Source organism: Dama dama, chromosome 31 (assembly GCF_033118175.1).
Source record: "Dama dama isolate Ldn47 chromosome 31, ASM3311817v1, whole genome shotgun sequence".
Classification (NCBI taxonomy): Eukaryota; Metazoa; Chordata; class Mammalia; order Artiodactyla; family Cervidae; genus Dama; species Dama dama.
The window spans coordinates 55,774,329-55,791,004 of record NC_083711.1 but is presented as its reverse complement, the minus strand read 5'-3'; the positions used below and the strand labels follow the sequence as shown (position 1 = coordinate 55,791,004).

The 16,676-nt window shown below is 42.5% G+C and overlaps 1 protein-coding gene across 17 annotated transcripts in view; it reads right to left on the bottom strand.

Moving 5' to 3' along the window:
• The window catches only part of HHLA2 (HHLA2 member of B7 family), a 112,101-nt gene extending 95,874 nt beyond the window's left edge, over positions 1-16,227 (bottom strand). For 8 of the 17 annotated variants that reach the window (XM_061134333.1, XM_061134335.1, XM_061134334.1 and 5 more), the window contains exon 1: positions 16,070-16,227. The gene's annotated coding sequence lies outside the window, so the exon portion shown is untranslated. Of the gene's footprint in view, positions 1-1,628; positions 1,708-16,069 lie in introns of those variants that run through there. The other 9 variants (XM_061134328.1, XM_061134329.1, XM_061134314.1 and 6 more) reach the window with 6 other exon arrangements.
• Positions 16,228-16,676: the final 449 nt, after the last annotated feature.

Sequence of the window (16,676 nt, the reverse complement as noted above, 5' to 3'; positions counted from 1 at the left end):
TTTTTACAAAATCCTATGACTCGCAAGATAAACAGCATTGTAAAAATGTTAAAGTAAAACAAGAGCTACATTTTTGTGCAGAAACTGATGATGATACCAGTTTGTGGTCTGGGATTATAAGCAGGAACTTCCAAAACTGAAGTCTCACTCATGGAGTGAACACACTGCCTGGGACCTTTTCTTAGTTGGGATTCCAGATTGCTGTTACTCGGGACTTTCCAGCATGCTGCTTAAGTTTGGATGACATTTGGCCCCATTTGGTGATGTATATGCTGTTACTCCTCTCTACTGTTTCTATTTCTCTTTTCTTTTAATGACTGTATATTGAAATTAAGTTAAATAATCCTCTATTAGATATTGACATTGCTAAAATAAACTAAAATCACTGTTTAGGAGGTGCTAGTGGTAAAAACTTCCCTGGTGGCTCAGACGGTAAAGTGTCTGCCTACAATGAGGGAGACCCGGGTTGGATCCCTGGGTCGGGAAGATCTCCTGGAGAAGGAAATGGCAACCCACTCTAGTATTCCTGCCTGGAAAATCCCATGGACAGAGGAGCCTCTTAGGCTGCAATCCATGGGGGTGCAAAGAGTCAGACACGACTGAGCAACTTCACTTTCACTTTCAGTGGTAAAGAACATGCCTGCCAATGCGGGAAACATAAGAGACATGGGTTCAATCCCTGGGTCAGCAAGATCCCCTGGAGAAGGAAATGGCAACCTACTCCAGTTTTGTTGCCTGGAGAGTCCCCGTGGACAGAGGAGTCTGACGTGCTACAGTCCATAACGTCAAAAAGAGCAGGACATGACTGAAGCAGCTGATCATGCAAGGTCATGACACCCGGTCCCATCGCTTCACGGCAAACAGAAGGGCGAAAGGTGGAAGCAGTGACATATTTTATTTTCTTGGACTCCAAAATCACTGCAGACTGTGATCATAGCCATAATAGTAAAAGACACTCGCTCCTTGGAAGGAAAGCTGTGACAAACCTAGACAGCATATTCAAAAGCAGAGACATTACTTTGCTGACAAAAGTCTGTACAAAGCTAGGGTTTTTTTTTAGTAGTCATGTAGGGATGTGAGATTTGGACCATAAAGAAGGCTGAGTGCCAAAGGAAGAATTGATGCTTTCGAATTGTGGTGCTGGAGAAGACTCCTGAGGATCCTTTGGACTGCAAGCAAATCAAACCTGTCAATCCTAAAGGAAATCAACCCTGAATATTCACTGGAAGGGCTGTGGCTGAAGCTCCAATACTTTTGCCATCAAATGCAAACAGCCTACTCATTGGAAAAGACCCTGCTACTGGGAACGACTGATGATAAAAGGAGAAAGGGGTGGCAAAGGATGAGACGGTTAGAAAGCATGACCAATTCAATGGACATGAATGTGAGCGGACTCCGGGAGATAGTGGAGGAGCCTGGCATGCTACATCCATGGGGTCACAAAGAGTGGGACACAACTTAGGGAGTGAATAACAACTACAGCTGCAGCATAAACAGTAACACAGAAACCAAACCTCAAACTCTTACTAACGTTATTTCCTAAACCCATCACGCATCTCTGCTTTCTTCCAAAATGAAACTACTATCCAAATACCTTGGCTCAGTTATGCAGATTAAATTTGCCTTACCTTTTATGATGTGCACGCAACACCCAGGACTACTGAGCTCAAGGGACGCTCTCAGCAAATGAGTCACTCGGATTAAAAACAACTGGAAGCAAAAGGGAAAGAGACAAGGCTTAAGGCAGCAGGCAGGCGGGAATGGGAAATAAAACATGCTGATGAGTGAAAAAAGAGAGGAGGAGGCAAGATGATCTCAAGGCTGCCTGCTTTTTGTGGGCCACTCTTAAAATGCCCAAAGGGAAAGAGAAGCGATGCAGTCTCTCATAGTAGCCTAAGGAAGAAAGCAAGAGACAAGGACTCTTGAAACAATTGGAGGTGGAGAGAGAAATACAGCCAACTTCAAGTGGTGAGAGAGAAATACGGAGAGGACGCTGGATTTGAGTTCCCTCTGCCACGCAGCAAATTTCTACTGGCTGTCTTTTTACATCTGGTAATACATGTGTTTCAATGCTATCCTCTCAATTTGTTCCACCCACTCCTGCCCCCACTGTGTCCACCCAATACAATATTGTAAGGCCATTATGCTCCAATTAAAAAAAAATTTTTTTTTTAAATACAGGGAGAGAGTTTTGAGTTGAACAGGAGGTACCTAAAAGAAGACAGTTGTCGAAGAAAGTAAATGCCCCTAAAAACAACAGACATGCTTCGACTCTTCAGAAAAGAAAAGTAGAAAAATAAAGCAAGGGCATCCTTGGAATCCAGCGATTTCTGCTTTCACATCTTTGGGATTCACAGGGCAGACGAACGAATGGTAAAAGGCCCTTCAGAGATATGAATAACCTGCAGAACCGTGTCAGTGTATGCAACACTAAAAGCATAGCAAGGTACAAAACTCAGAACCATAACCAATGTCCACACTTAGGATATGGAGTTGTTTTGCACATAAAATAAAAAGCTAAATTCAATGGGGAAAATTGGTTTGGAAGACCTAGGTCAAATTTTTAAAAAAGACAAATTGCAAGACCAGAAGATAAATTAGACGAGATATTGGTGAATGCATAATTTCCTTTTTCCTTTTCAACGGGAATGGAAATTTTTTTTTCATTTAATGCTATGTAATATTTCAGCTGTGTCAGAAGACTGACTATTTAATGTCATTAGTCATTTTTCATTACTTTCAATCCCAAGATTAAATGACATTTAGATAAATATGGCACAGTTCTTAAACTGAGAATTTAGAATTCTGTTGCCAGTAATAACAACAACAAAACTCTGGAACAAACTGGCTTAGAAAACAAAAGAAATTTTCTGAGAAACATAACTGAAAATTTTGGAAAGTGAAAGTCACTCAGTCATGTCCAGCTCTGCGACCCCATGGATTGCAGCACGCCAGGTTTCCCTGTCCATTACCAACTCCCAGAGCTTGCTCAAACTCATGTCCATTGAGCTGGTGATGCCATCCAACCATCTCATCCTCTGTCATCCCCTTCTCCTCCTGCCTTCAATCTTTCCCAGCATCAGGGTCTTTTCCAATGAGTCAGTTCTTCACATCAGGTGGCCACAGTATCGGAGTTTTAGATTCAGCATCAGTCCTTCCAATGAATATTCAGGACGGATTGATTTCCCTTATGATTGACTGGTTGGATCTCCTTGCAGTCCAAGGAACTCACAAGATTCTTCTCCAACACCACTGTTCAAAAGCATCAATTCTTTGGCGCTCAGCTTTCTTTATAGTCCAGCTCTAACATCCATAACAGAGGGACCTCTGTCAGCAAAGAAATGTCTCTGCTTTTTAATATGTTGTCTAGGTTGGTCATAGCTTTTCTTCCAAGGAGCAAGCATCTTTTAATTTCATGGCTGCAGTCACAATCTGCAGTAATTTTGGAGCCCAAAAAGATAAAGTCTGTCACTGTTTCCATTGTTTCTCCATCTATTTGCCAGGAAGTGATGGGACTGGATGCCATCATCTTAGTTTTCTGAATGTGAGTTTTAAGCCAGATTTTTCACTCTCCTCTTTCACTTTCATCAAGAGACTCTTTAGTTCTTCTTTACTTTCTGCCATAAGGGCAGTGTCATCTGCACTTCTGAGGCTATTGATATTTCTCCCTGCAATCTTGAGTCTAGCTTGTGCTTCGTTCATTCCGGCATTTCGCATGATGTGCTCTGCACATAAGTTAAATAAGCAGGGTGACAATATACAGCCTTGATGTACTCCTTTCCCAATTTGGAACCAGTCAATTGTTCCCTGTCCAGTTCTAACTGTTGCTTTTTGACCTGCATACAGACTTCTCAGGAGGCAGGTCAGGTGGTCTGGTATTCCCATCTCTTGAAGAATTTTCCACAGTTTGTTGTGATCCACACAGTCAAAGGCTTTGGCATAGTCAATAAGGCAGATGTTTTTCTGGACCTCTCTTGCTTTTTCGATGATGCAGCATATGTTGGCAATTTGATCTCTGGTTCCTCTGCCTTTTCTAAATACAACTTGAACATCTTGAAATTCTCAGCTCACTGTTGAAGCCTGGCTTGGAGATTTTTGAACATTACTTTGCTAGTGTGTAAGATGAGTGCATATTTGCGATAGTTTGAACATTCTTTGGCATTGCCTTTACTTGGGATTGAAGGATGAAAGCTGACCTTTTCCAGTCCTGTGGCTTAGTCCATGGAGTTCTCCAGGGCTGAATGCTGGAGTGGGTAGCCCTTCCCTTCTTCAGGGGATCTTCCCAACACAGGGATCAAACCCAGGTCTCCCATACTGCAGGCAGATTCTTTACCATCTGAGCCACAAGGGAAGCCCAAGAATACTGGAGTATAGCCTATCCCTTCTCCAGCGGATCTTCCCAACCCAGGAATCGAACCGAGGTCTCCTTCATTGCAGTCGGATTTTTTACCAACTGAGCTATCAGGGAAGCCTCAGACCAATTTCATCCAAGAATCATATCACTGAGTCCTATGTCTCTGCTTTGCTCCACATGCAGTCCAGCTTTCCTTGTGGTAATAACACAGCTGCGAGTCTCCTGGGCTTGACTTCCGCACACTTTCAAATTCCAGTGAAAATAGTATTTTCAGCCAGCACCTCTTGTTTAGAAATTTCCCAAAAGCCCAAGGCAACTACTTTTTGCATGTCCTAGGCTCACCTGGGTTATGTTCTCATCCCACCTAGCAGGCTGGCCACCCAACTCCCTAACTGGTTTCTCCTGGGAGTACCATCTTAATTAAGTCATTTGCACCTAAATGTTTAGCTTAGCAGTTGCCTGTAGTAGAATATTCCCGAAGACACAAATGAATGTACTGAACCCCCCTGGTAGGTTATCCTTGAAATTCCTGAGTTATTCTTTTTCATCTTAACATTTCTGCAAAAGTTGGAATTTCCCTCTGAACAAGACACTCATCTTCTCACATATTCCCTTTCCCAGGTTCTCTGTTGCTTCACCCCTGTCCCAGCCTCCTACTTCACCTGCCCCTCTCAAACTTCTCCTGTGTGCCCTCTGAAAACATTATTCTACACTAAACTGCCTTTTACCTGCCATAACCAGCTGAGATTACTGCTGTTTCCCAGCCTCAACTGAAACCCGATTCATCCCCAAAGGTTCCATTTCCTTTTCTTCTCTTTTTTTTCTTAAGAAAGGGTGACTCTTTTTCCACCTTCTCTCACATTGAAATCTACAGATAAACCTGGCAACCTCCATTATACAACAATGGTCTTTCCAAACCTGTCTTTCCATAGGTACACTCCTATACCTTTCTCTGGATTTCACTATGAAAATCAAAATTTCTTCTGAAGTGACTCTTGCTCCTACACAGGAGGGCCCCTAGGAAGAGTGAACTATATTAAGCTGGATGGGACATATATGGTTGGGTATAGTATTCAGTGTATCTTTCATAGATCTAAGGTGTTATTTTAGACCCACGAAAAGAGAAAACACCCTCTTCTAACAACACAAGATAAGACTCTACACATGGATATCACCAGATGGTTAATACCGAAGTCAGATTGATTATATTCTTTGCAGCCAAAGATGGTGAAGCTCTATACTGTCAGCAAAAACAAGAGTAGGAGCTGTCTGTGGCTCAGATCATGAACTCCTTATTGCCAAATTCAGACTTAAACTGAAGAAAGCAGGGAAAACCACTAGACCATTCAGGTATGACCTAAATCAAATCCCTTACAATTATACTGTAGAAGTGACAAATAGATTCAAGGGATTAGATCTGACAGAATGAGTGCCTGAAGAACTATGGGCGGAGGTTGATGACATTGTACAGGAGGCAGGGATCAAGACCATCCCCAAGAAAAAGAAATGCAAAAAGGCAAAATGGCTGTCTGAGGAGGCCTTACAAACAGCTATGAAAAGAAGAGAAGTGAAAAGCAAAGGAGAAAAGGAAAGATATACCCATTTGAATGCAGAGTTCCAAAGAATAGCAAGGAGACATAAGAAAGCCTTCCTCAGTGCCAACATCCATTGGATCATCAGAAAAGCAAGAGTTCCAGAAAAACATCTACTTCTGCTTTATTGACTTCTCTATCAAGGTAATGGAGTATAAACCAAAGAAAAGAAGAAATTTCAATAAGAATATCTATATAGAACCTTAAAAAGATGAGGAGTTAAAGAGACCTTTTTGATGGAAATAAATCTTTGAAAAGATGCTAAAAGGCTGGATAATTAGTCGTGAACTCTAACAGTTGCCATTTAAGTCCCTATTTGCTCTCCATTTAAAGTGAGAATGTGGAAGTTGAGAGAGTAAGCAAACTGCTCAAAGTCACAAAGATGTTCAAGCAGTGGATCTGAGTCCCATTCCAAGGCGTGCTCTCCTTCCATTCCATGCTGTGTGCATCGTCAAGAGGCTAAGAAGCCAATCGTCTTTTGGGCATGTCCAGGGGTGACCATTACAGCTACACTTCTTTGGAAAGATATGGTTTCTGGATGTTCTTGCCTTCCAGGTGAACACTCAAACTCAGATGTATAAAGTAAATAAAGTCAACTACAAAAAGTTGATCTTACAAAGCTCGCAGTGGTTTGTTGTTGTTGTTGTTTTGCTGCCCACAAAAGACAGTTTAAGCAAAAAGAAAGACCTCCTTCACCCGCTTACATGAGAAGCTCTGCTGTGATCCACTTTGTATTTAATAGAAGTCACTCAGTAACTCTTGGGCTTCCTTGATAGCTCAGTTGGTAAAGAATCCACTTGCAATGCAGGCGACCCCAGTTCAATTCCTGAATCGGGAAGGTCCCCTGGAGAAGGGATAGGCTACCCACTCCAGTATTCTTGGGCTTCCCTTGTGGCTCAGCTGGTAAAGAATCCACCTGCTATGCGGGAGACCTGGGTTTGATCCCTGGGTTGGGAAGATCCCCTGGAGAAGAGAAGGCTACCCACTCCAGTATTCCACCCTGGAGAGTTCCATGGACTGTATAGTCCACAGGGTCACAGAGTCAGACGCAACTGAGCAACTTTCACTTTCACTTCACTCTCAGTAACTCTTGGTGATGTGACAGGAAATTTGCTACATATGTTATAAACATTCCTTTTCTTGATCCTAGCAACAACTCTTGGAGAAGGCAATGACACCCCACTCTAGTACTCTTGCCTGGAAAATCTCATGGATGGAGGAGCCTGGTAGGCTGCAGTCCATGGGGTCGCAAAGAGTCAGACACGACTGAGTGACTTCACTTTCACTTTTCACTTTCATGCACTGGAGAAGGAAATGGCAACCCACTCCAGTGTTCTTGCCTGGAGAATCCCAGGGATGGAGGAGCCTGGTGGGCTGCCGTCTATGTGGTCTCACAGAGTCGGACACGACTGAAGAGACTTAGCAGCAGCAGCAACAACTCTATAAAGTACATACTAATGTGACCATTTTATAGATGAGTACACTGTGGGGCAAGGAATTTAATAATTTATTACAAATTCATGACCAATGGCAAGGCCTACATATAAAACACCTGCTATTAACCTCAAATCAAGATGGTGGAGTAAAAGGACTTGCCCTCATCTTCTCCTGTGAGAACACCAAAATTTCAACTAGCTGCTGAACAACCATCAACAGGAAGACGGTGGAACCTACCAAAAAAGAGACAACCCATGTCCAAGCACAAAGCAGAAGCCACAAAGAGATGGCAGGAGGGGAACAACTGCATGAAAATCAAATTTCACACCCGTCGGGTGGGCGACCCACAACTGGAAAACAATAATACTAAAGAAGTTCTAACGCTGTTGCAGAGGCTCTAGGCCCCACATCAGACTTCCTGACCTGGGGATCCAGCTAAGGGACTGGGAATCCCCAGGGAATCTAACTTTGAAGGACAGCGGGACTTGATTATAGAACTTTCATAGGAGTTGGGGAAGCAGAGACTCTTGGAGGGCACAAACAAAACTTTGTGTGCACCAGGACCCAGGGGAAAGGAGCAGTGACCCCACAAGAGACTGAGTCAGGCCTGCCTTAAGTGTTTGGGGGGATTCCTGCAGAGGCCAGCCATGGGGTCAGGGACAAGAGCAGCAGCAGTCTTGGGAGGTGCATGGTGGCATAAATCCTTATGGAGGGCTGGCCAGAGAGGAAAAAGTGATTTTTGTCCTCCAGCTATTAAGGCCAATCCTTCCAGTTCATTTCCACAGATTCCACAGGAAGAATACCTAAGGAGTTGAGACAAACGCCACCAGAGAGCCTCCTCCGGTCCACTAAGAGCTGGCATTGCCAAAGGAAGACACCCACTGCACTTCCAATCCGACCAGATCCTGGAATCCCCGATCTGTGTCCTCAAAAACCTCATAGTCACCAGCAATGCCTCTGTCTACATAGATCAGAGGCACAGCCACGACAAAGACTTCCTTTCAGGTCGCTGGCCCCTGAGGCAGGCAGCCAAGAGAGTGACCTCTAGCCTGAGAGAAAAGCTCCTGGAACTAGAGCTCCACCTCACTTCTGAATGTGCTCCTGTAACTTTCAGCTCCTAGCAAGGCCAGGCACTTCCACACTTGGGGTCTAAGTAACAGTACACAGTAACAGCATGGATCACACGTCCCTTGAAAGTCTATGACCTGACAGATTAGGTCAGTAGTTTCAATTCCCAGGCAGTTATGAAATGGTCAAAGAGACCGGAAAGTTTCACTGAGAAAGGAGAGTTCAGTCTGCAGGCTTCATCCATCTCTGGCCGCTCCCCTGGAGGAGATATACGGTGCCTCTTGGCATTAGCAGGTCGGTATCATCCCCTGACAGGGTTTCTGCCATAAGCCATAGGAGGGCACCGTGGAACCGCAGATGAGGACACAGCTCTTGCTTTGCACTTGCTTGTGCATCTCTTTCAATCGATCGCACACACAGGCACACTGCAGATTGAGTAAAGTAAAGCAGAAAACGTGTTTACTAGGAGAACAAAGAACTAAAGCTCTGAGCGTGTTTACCCTGTCCTGAAGAATCCTGGATGAGCCACCAAGATGAAAGGTTGCTGCTACGAGCCATGAATGACTCTGGGACTCTTGGCTTTTGGAGAAGAATTCAATCCTGGGCCAGGGACAAGGCGTGATCGCTCAGAGCTTCTTGTGTAATAAAGTTTTATTAAAGTATAAAAGAGACAGAGAAAGCTTCTGACATAGACATCAGAAGGGGGCAGAAAGAGTGCCCCCTTGCTAGTTTTTAGCAAGGGGTTATATACCTTTTAGCAAGCTGCTAGTTAGAGAAAGGAAACAAGACTGAGACAGTGGCACCAGCCCCTCGCCCACGGCATGCATTTTGATAACATTGGCACAATGGGGGTCATCCAGGGCCATGAACAATTGACATGAATCTTGAAGACAGGCAAATTTCCAAGCAAATACACAGTTCACTAACATAGCTTAAGAAAGATATTTCCATGAGAAAAATGCAATGGTTAGCTCAAAGTCTGAGATAAAGCTAAGCTCAGGTGGAGCCAGGTGTCTCCATAACAACACAGGATTAGAAGAGAAAAAAAAAAAAGTTCTCTATTTGCAGTTTTATTTCCTCCCGCCACTTGGGGACCTCAGGCCTCCCTACTGAGGCTGTTAACAGTCTCACTGCCAAACAGTCTATTGACTCCTGGACTGAGTCGCCTCAGGCCAAACAACTAACAGGGAGGGAGCACAGCCCCACTCATCAGCAGAATTTGAATTAAAGGTGTACTGAGCCTGGCGCTGCCCACCAGAGCAAGACCTACTTCCCCACAGCCAGTCCCTTCCATCGGGAAGCTTGCACAAACCTCTTAGCCTCACCTACCAGAGGGCAGATAGAAAAAGCAAGAAATACAATCCTACAGCCTCTAGGACAGAAACGACAGCCACAGAAAGTGAACCAAAATGATCACATGGATCACAGCCTTGTGCAACTCAAAGAAACCATGAGCCACTGAAGACGGACAGGTCATGGTGGGGAGTTCTGACCAAACGTGGTCCACTGGAGAGGGGAATGGCAGACCACTTCAGCATTCTTGCCTTCAGAACCCCATGAACAGTATGAAGAGGCAAAAAAAGATACGACACCAGAAGATGAGTCCCCCAGGTTGGCAGGTGTCCAATATGCATACGCTACTGGGGGAGAGCAGACAAATAGCTCCAGAAAGAATGAAGAGGCCAGGCCAACGTGGAAACAACAGTTGTAAAGAAAGTACAGTCCAATATGGTAAAGAACAATATTGCATAGGAACCTGGAATGTTAGGTCCATGAATCAAGGTAAATTGAACATGGTCAAGCAGGAGATGGCAAGAGTGAACATTGATTATCTTAGGAATCAGTGAAATTAAAATGGACAAGAATGGGCAAATTTAATTCAGAAGATTGTTGTATCTACTACTGTGGGCAAGAATCCCTTAGAGGAAATTGAGTAGCCCTCACAGTCAATAAAAGAGTCCGAAATGCAGTACTTGGGTGCTCTTTCAAAAATGGCAGAATGATCTCAGTCTGTTTCCAAGACAAAACATTCAATATCCCAGTAATCCAAGTCTGTGCCCCAATCACTAATGCTAAAGAAGCTCTGGTTCTGTGAAGACCTACAAGACCTTCCAGAACTAACACTAAAATAGAATGCCCTTTTCAATACACGGGATTGGAATGCAAAAGTAGGAAATCAAGAGATACCTGGAGTAACAGGCAAGTTTGGCCTTGATGCGCAAAATGAAGCAGGGCAAAGACTAACAGAGTTTTGACAAGAGAACGCACTGGTCACAGCCAACACCCTTTCCCAACAACACAAGAGAGGTCTTTACACATGAGCATCACCAGATGGTCAATACTGAAATCAGACTCATTATGTTCTTTGCAACTTAAAATGGAAAAGCTCTTGATACAGTCAGAATAAACAAGACTGGGAGCTGACTGTGGCTCATATCATGAGCTCCGTATTGCATAATTAAGAAAGAAAGTGAAGAATGTAGGGAAAATAGCTAGACCATTCAGGTATGACCTAAATCAAATCCCTTATGATTATACAATGGAGATGACAAATAGATCCAAGAGATGAGATCTGGGAGAAAGAGTGAAGTCCAATCCCCTGGAGTAACAGGCAAGTTTGGCCTTGAAGCACAAAGTGTCCACCCACATATGGAGTTTGTACTGGAGGAAGGACGGGCTCTACTGATGAGCATGTATTTAACAGTTAAAACAGTTTTGCCGGTATATTCCTATTAAATATGGTTCTTTAAAGGTAACAAAACAAAGAATATCTAAAAGTGAACTGAAGGCCCAAAGAGAACTAGAGTCTCCAATTCCTGGGTGAAACAACACAAGATACAGAAAGATTTGCTTTGCAGTTATAATTACGGAGTCTTCATCAAATTCCAAAGGTTACTCTCACATGCAATCTTCAAACATAATGTACACTGTCAGTGATAAACTTAGCTGCTTGCTTTCCTGAGGTACCCAGACCTGCCTGGATGGTGAGTTGGTTATGGAGTAGATTGATACCTATCCCCTTTATATCCCTACCACCCTACCGATTACTTAATGCTTTATGCATTCTGATTGGGTGGTGTCCCCACTGACTGGCTCATGTCCCTGCCTCAATGGTTTATAAATATTTTGAATATACCCTTGCTTATGAATAAATATTAAATACATACTATACAGGTAAAAACTAGAAACAACTATGGCAACTGATCATAGGATAGACCAGTTTGTCACAATAAGACCAGTCACCTATGTCTGATAATACCTGAGCAGAAGGAATATAAGCACAACATAATTCATCTTATTGAGAAAGACCAAAAAAGATGGCTTAGTTTAAGAAGACCTCTGATGGTTCAGATGGTAAAGAATCTGCCTGCAATGCAGGAGACCAGGGTTTAATCCCTGGGTCAGGAAGATCCCCTGGAGAAGGGAATGGCAACCCACTCCAGCATTCTTGCCTGGAGAATTCCATGGACAGAGGAGCCTGGCAGGGCACAGTCCATGTAGTCACAGAGTCAAGCACGCCTGAGCAATTAACACCCTTTACATAAGGAGTCAGATTGCTGGGACACAAATCCTGGCTCTGATACTTGACTCTGTGGCATTGGACAAAAATGGAGAAAATCTCTTAGATGGTTTGGAGGATTAAGCAAATGAATGTGTATAAAAGTACTCAGAACAATGTCTAACATATAGTGCATAAATAAGTTTTAACTGTTATTAAAGCCTTGGAATTCAGAAATGAGCCCTGACCCTGCCTTACCAACAATTACCAAATAGTTTCAGAAGTTGCCAAAGGCTTTTTTGCCTTATAATCAAAAAGGGTAAGAGTACTGGGAATAAAAAATACTCATATTTTTATTGTCTAAAGTTTCCACAGGCAAATAAATGTATTTTAGAGGGAAAAAGTTAATAACTAACAGCACCTTAGCTCTTAGGACTCTATTTCAATATGCCCCCTAGGAGATGCTCTTTCCTGTAACTGACTAGGTACAGGATGCTTTTTACAATGTCTTAGCATGTTATGCAGAGAAGGCAATGGCACCCCACTCCAGTACTCTTGCCTGGAAAATCCCATGGACGGAGGAGCCCGGTGGGCTGCAGTCCATGGGGTCGCGAAGAGTCGGACACAACTGAGTGACTTAGCAGCAGCAAGTTATGAATTTGAAGCTGACTCTCAGATTGTTTATCAACACGTGCGTGCTCAGCTGTCTCCAACTCTCTGCAACCCCGTGACTGTAGTCCACCACACTCTTCTGTTGATGGAATTTTCCAGGCAAGAACACTGGAGTGGGTTGCCACTTCCTTCTCCAGGGGCTTTTCTTAATCCAGGGATCGAACCTGAGTCTCCTGCGTCTCCTGCATTGGCAGATGGATTCTTCACCACTTGTGCCATCTGGGAAGCCCAGGGTTATACATGCTCTATATTTATTAAGACATTGCTTTCAAACAGGTTTCTGCAATATACCTTAGCTGGGTTTGGAAGTGCCTGTCATACTCCAAGACCTGCTAGCACTAGATATTTTCAATATTTTGCTAATAAAAAGGGGCATCTTAGTTTTGTGTTAATTACATTTATAATGCTTTAAACAAATGAGACATCTTTGCTAAATATTTTAGCTTGATGCCTGTGTTTCTTTAAAACAGCTTGAAAGGATTTGTGCAATTATATCAAAAATTACAGTAAAAATTGCTTACATAATTATAGGTAAAAGATCATTAAATGTTTAGGGTTTTAAAAAATACAGCACAGCTTTAAAAAGGGGTAAGTTCTTTAGAGATCAGATAATTAGATGAAATGATTCAAAGAATGTATAAATTAAGAAAGTCTATTTTATGTGTTTCTTAAAAATAGTTAATGCAGACTGAGGTAGAGATTGGGTGATCTGGGACAGCATGAGAAGGAAGGCCCAGTTTAACCAAACTGGGTTTAACAGGAAAAATACGGCTGAGGTAGCCCCAAAACAATGAATAAACTTTTAAACATATTACTGGGGAAGAACATTTAACGAAGTACTGAACTTTGTATAAGACAGTGGTGTTTTTCAAGAGAATACTTGCTTCCTTAATTTGAAATGATAATGAATTTTATTATCCAACAGATAGAAATATTACTGAAGTCAGTAACATTGATCTTGTACAGATCAATGAACTGACAGGACATTCCAGTGATTTCAGCTAAGGCAGATAGAATGGGGCAGAAAGAGAAAGCTTTTCTCTTTAGAACGTGGTCTCCACACTGCCTCTAATCTATACTATATTAGATAAAAAGGACCCCGTTAGTCAAAGATGGTATGTAGGACAGAATCTGGGTGGCTATGGCAAAGACACATACGGAACAGGAAGCATTAAAGCAATAAAGCTGTATGTGTATTTTTACATATCTCTGGTTGTTATCTTAATATCTGGTTGATTGGGAGTTCTTAGTCTGAACTCTTAAACAGCGATAAGGAGTGATGTACAATTTATAAAATACAAGGTTCCAAGATCAAAAGCAAAGGAAGAGCAAGCCTCCACTACTCCAAATTTAAATGTAACCCTCTGAAGGGACATTTAGCAGGCTTTACAGAGAAAAATTCTGAGGAGATGATAAACAGCTACCCCTGCTAGCCCCATCTGATTCTTCAACAGAGAGGAATGCGATAGAGGGCATTATCACAGAGACCTGAAGGAAAGGAATTTCAGAGAAATGTAAGCCTCCAAGGGTAAACTCTATCACAAAAGAAACAAATACATACATTTTTAAAAATCATGGAGTAAAAGAGACCCTAAAATATTTACTGGGAACTTTGCTTTGGGCCAAATTTGAGCTATTTTGAATGCATTAACACAACTGAATACAAATGAAAAGTGTACATATGTGAGAAAGTGAGTGTGTTGTTAGGAGAACCTAAAGCTAAACAAAGCAAGAATAGCAGAAGTTTTAGGATGAGGTATATTTATAGCTCCAATTAAGTGGAATGAACTTGGACCCTAGTTTTCTTCCCTAGGAAAGTCAGGTCAGAGTCCTAGGGCGTGTATGTACACCCAAGGGCCAGTCTCACCTGGGAGGAGTCTGAGAAAGACTGGAATTTTCCTGAGTAGGCAATCTGGTCTTCCTAGGGCTTAAACTAAATCAAGGAGTGACTGGGCAGTTTGGTAGCCCCTGAACTGCTGCTAGGGAAATCTCTACATGTCTGGAACTGGAAGTCAGTTACAGATATTCATTTAAAGCTTCCAAGAGGATGCTGTAAAGTAATAGCTTAGAACAAAATTTCCACTCCTACAAGTGTCTGGGAATTTCTCATTGACACAGACACCTATGATTTCCTTACTATACAATGTATACTTAGTTACTGACCACAGCAAGGAGGGGCGGCTCAGGATCCCCAGTTATTGATCAAAACAATCATACAACATTGGTCTTGTCTAAGTGTCTGGAAGAAAGCTAAATCCAGAAATTGGTGCCTTCTCCAGCACAGCCCAGCTGATAGAGCATGCTGAGGGAGGAAAGGGGTGGTGGGGGGTGAGGGGACAGATTGAAACTGGGCAGAACTTCCTCCAAGGAGCCTGATTTACTTTAAGTTCAGGATTCCCAGTATTATGAGAGTATATTGTAATATCACATTTCAATGTCATTAGGAATTATTTGTCTTATCTATATTCTGAAATAATAATGATCAATATTTATGGAACATGTTCTACACACCAGGCATGTTGCTAAGCACTTTAAATACATTTTGTTTCTTCACAGAGAACCTCAGAGGTCCTGTCTGCCTCACTTTACCAATTAAGTAACTAAGGCTCAGAGGAAAATACACAATGGCTTAATGGTAGAACTGATATTCATGCCAAGGACTATTTGCCCCTAGAGATTATGATCTTCACCACCACAACTTATTATCACTTTTCATCAAAATTTGCTCATAAATGTGGGAGATGACACCAGTTTACTGTTTAGACAGAAGGATTTCCTCCAAGTTTGGGGTAAATGTGGAAAATCTAGTTTTCTTTCTCAGGTAGCAGCAACACAAAAACATAAATTATCTTTGAGTAATTTTTTTCTAAAGTCCCAAGTCCCAAACAACATAAACCTAATGAGAATTAAATCTTAATTTGTTGAGTCCTTTTTTAGGTACTAAAAAGGAGCTTTACTTAATGACTCCCTTGAGATAGTGTAAATAAGAAGCCAACTTCAGCTTCTTATTTTAGAATTCAAAAGTCACTTGATTCTGCTAGAAAACCACATTTCTTTTTCTTCCCCCACACAGGGAGAAAAGATGTATCTTTGTGTTGGCTAACAAGCCTCTATAACTAGAGGGATAATTAGAGGTAAGAATACACCCTCAGACATAAATTTCCCTAAATACTTTTCAGAACAAACATTTCTCATCCCTCCTTCACGACTTTATCAGAACATTATGATGTCTGTCCTTTGTGTTTTATCATTTTTGCTAAATTATTTGAAATATTTCAGCATGATCCTCCAAGAAAACCTTTTAGCAAGCACATTTTTTTGCAACTGTAGATATCTGCCCTAAATCAATCTACATAACCAGTCACAACTTTTTATTAACAGAAAAATAATTTTTGCTTCATTCATGCCCTATTTTAAGTACATAGAACTTAGGGGAAAAAATCTTACCTTACTTAGAAATGTAGGCCTTCCAAGTGACCACTAAGCAGTCCATAAGAATACAGGTTGAACTCGGGTGTGAGAGGTTGGATTGATGAATGCAGTCTCAGTCAGAAAGCAAAGTCTAAGGTGTATTTGATTACTTGCCTATGACAGATCAAGGAAACCAATAATGTAATGCAAGACTCTTGACCCTGTGCAGATCAGGGTCAATACAGATGTTTAAAGTCCGGAAATCAGGACGCCCAGTTAAGACAGTATAATGGAGCAGCTGGCCCCTTTGGTTTCAGGCTTTGCATGCTGTCCTTCACCATCGGCAAGACCCAGGCAGCCTCCCTGGGGCAGGACTGCTCTCTGGCCTCCAGGTGCAGGGCAAGCCTATCTAGCGTCCTAGATTACTGCCATCACCTGCTGCCGACTGCAGCGAGTGCGGACGGTGCCAAGCAAAAGAGCCATAACCTTGCACAGTCACAGCACATCTGCACCTAAAACTCACGGCAGTCCTGGTTGGGAGCACACTCAAGACGAACAAGCTCAGCTTCAGAGAACAGCTTTCTTTGTAAAGACGTCCCTAAACTCCACAGGGAGACCTTAGCAGTGCGTGCCGCTGATCTAT